The sequence below is a fragment of the Scylla paramamosain genome, chromosome 12 (genome assembly GCF_035594125.1).
Source record: "Scylla paramamosain isolate STU-SP2022 chromosome 12, ASM3559412v1, whole genome shotgun sequence".
In the NCBI taxonomy this organism is placed as follows: domain Eukaryota; kingdom Metazoa; phylum Arthropoda; class Malacostraca; order Decapoda; family Portunidae; genus Scylla; species Scylla paramamosain.
The window spans coordinates 4,840,001-4,842,500 of NC_087162.1; the positions used below are offsets into that span (position 1 = coordinate 4,840,001).

Here is a 2,500-nt window from a genome sequence, read left to right on the forward strand (position 1 = left end):
GATAGAATTTTGTAACTTTCCAATTATGGTTTGACTTGTAAAATTGTTCTAGTTGATTTGCAGTCAGTGAACTATCTACCAATATACTCTATTTATTTATCTATTGACTTTTTTGTCTCTCTGCCACTATGTCTGTCTGTCTGTCTGTCTTTTTTTTTTATGTAGGAGGGACACCGGCCAAGCACAACAAAAATCTAATAGAAAAAAAAAAAGCCCACTGAGATGCCGGTGTCGAATAGGGTCCGAAGCGGTGGTCAAAAATTGAAGGATAAGTGTCTTGAAACCTCCCTCTTGAAGGAGTTCTAGTCATAGGAAATACAGAAGCAGGAAGGAAGTTCCAGAGTTTACCGGAGAAAGGGATGAATGATTGGGAATACTGGTTAACTCTTGCATTAGAGAGGTGGACAGAACAGGGGTGAGAGAAAGAAGAAAGTCTTGTGCAGCGAGGCCGCGGGAGGAGGGAAGGCAGTCTCGTTTGTCTGTCTGTCTTTATCTGTCTCGTCTGTCTGTCTGTGTGCATATCTTTGTCTCAGTAAACCTAAAAGATCCAGAAAAGATCGTAATATTTCTCGTTTCACAATTACAGGTCGCAGGCGAGGAACACGTGAGGGTCTGATTCCGTCCCCAGGCAGCAGCCGCCGCCACTCCCCTGCCAAGTGCAAGGGCGGACATCACAAGTTTGGAGCGATGAACTGAAAGAGACGCAGCCAACGAAGACAAAAGGTAAAGAAAAGAGAATCCTCCACCTCAGCACATGACATATATTGCCAGAGTCAATATTTTCGCTCCCTCTTCTCGTCTCTCGTTCGCATCCTTTCAACTCTCCTCCATCGTCACCTTCCTCTCTCCATTCAGCGCTTCTCCGCCATCACCTCTCTTGTCCCTTTTCTTCCCCCTCTTAAATCTCACCATACTTCCCTATCTCCTTCTCCATCTCACACCTCCTCCACTACTCTCTTTCATCGACGTCCTCCTTTCTTCCTTCCCTTCCATGCGTCACCGCCACAAGGGAGCTTCGTTTTTCACCCGCCAGAGGGCCGTGACGTCACTTGTCGCGGTCCATCGTCTTGCAGGGAGCGAGGTGAATATTTCTCTTATTTCTTACCCTCGCTCAGCCTTGGGATATGAGACTGGAAGTAAAAAAAAAGTTTTCCCGAGTGGGTCAGGGTATACATGGAGGCTATATAAAGGAGACTGTTATGGTTATTTACAAAGCCTCGCATGACGCCCGCAGACTGAAATAGAGACAGGCTGGACAAAAATGGCGCGCCACTCGAATAGAGGGAGTTGAAAATGGGTTTAAGTGAAGTCTCCTGCCCTCCCCTCCTTCCCTCCCTCCCTCCCTCTTTCCCTCCCTCCCTCCCTCCCGCTCGTGTGCTGGGAGAAGGGAAACAGGAAACTGAGACGACCTATGCAAGGCTGGTTATGTTAGGTTAGATTAAGTTAGGCTGTACTAGGTAAAGTTGGGTTAGGTTAAGGTTTGGAAAGGTAAAGTTAGGTTAAGTTAGGTTAAGTTGGGCTGGACTAAGTAAGGTTAGGTTAAGGTAAGGTTAAGTTTGAGAAGGTAATGCAAGGTTAGGTAAAATTAAGTCCGGTTAGATTAAGTAAGGTTAGGTTACATTAGGTTAGTTGAGTTTGGTAAGGTAAGGTTAGGCCAGGTTAGGTTAGGTTAAGTTTGGTAAGATAAGGTTAGGTTAGGTTGGGCTAGGTTAGGTTGTTAGGTGAGATAAGGTTAAGTAGCCATGTGTCAAAAAAATGTGTGCAGTGTTAAGTTCTGTGCTGCAGGAAAATGCTTGCAATGTTAAGTCTTATGGGAACTTCTCAGCGTCACTTCCATTACTATCATCGACATCAGCAATAACAAACAAGGATACAAAGCATATGCACTATCAACATAAACTTTTTACCTTCATCATCACTTTCTTTTCATTCTTCTCCTCTTCCTCCTCTTTTTCATCATCTGCCATCTTTTCTTCGTGCACCACCACCTCTGCGTCGTCGTCATCATCATCATCTTCATTTTCCTGTCGTCATCTCTTTTCAAAACACAGCCAGAAGTCCTGCCGGGATGTTGGCGGGACATGCACGTGACTGGGCTGTCCTCGCTCGTGGTTTTTTGACGCCACGCCTCGAGTTTTATTTCCCCCACTGTTGTTGTTTTTCTTGTTGCTTTTGCTGCTGTTGTCGTTGTTGTTGCTGTTGTTGTTGTTGTTGCTGCTGCTGTTTTTTAAATGATAGTGATGAGTGATGTTTTTGTTATATTACTCGTGTTGTTGTTGTTGTTGTTGCTAGTGGGGATGGTTGTGCCAGTGTTTATTGTTATTCGATGTTTCTGTATTGTTCTTATCATTTTTGGTTAAGCGTCCTGCAAGTCAACTAAGTACCCTGTAAAACTCTCATCTGTTTGCGAGTACATGCATTTTTTTTCTTTTTTTTTTTATTTGTGGATCCATGCATGTTAATGGTAGGGAGTGATGAAGTATGCAAGGCAGTGTGTGGT

The 2,500-nt window shown here is 44.2% G+C and overlaps 1 long non-coding RNA gene across 1 annotated transcript in view; it reads left to right on the top strand.

Annotated features, from left to right (window-relative positions):
• The window catches only part of LOC135105553 (uncharacterized), a 164,542-nt gene that overhangs the window by 144,749 nt on the left and 17,293 nt on the right, over positions 1-2,500 (top strand). The window contains exon 4 of the long non-coding RNA XR_010270904.1: positions 587-723. This is a non-coding gene — a long non-coding RNA (uncharacterized LOC135105553). The remainder of the gene's footprint in view (positions 1-586; positions 724-2,500) is intronic.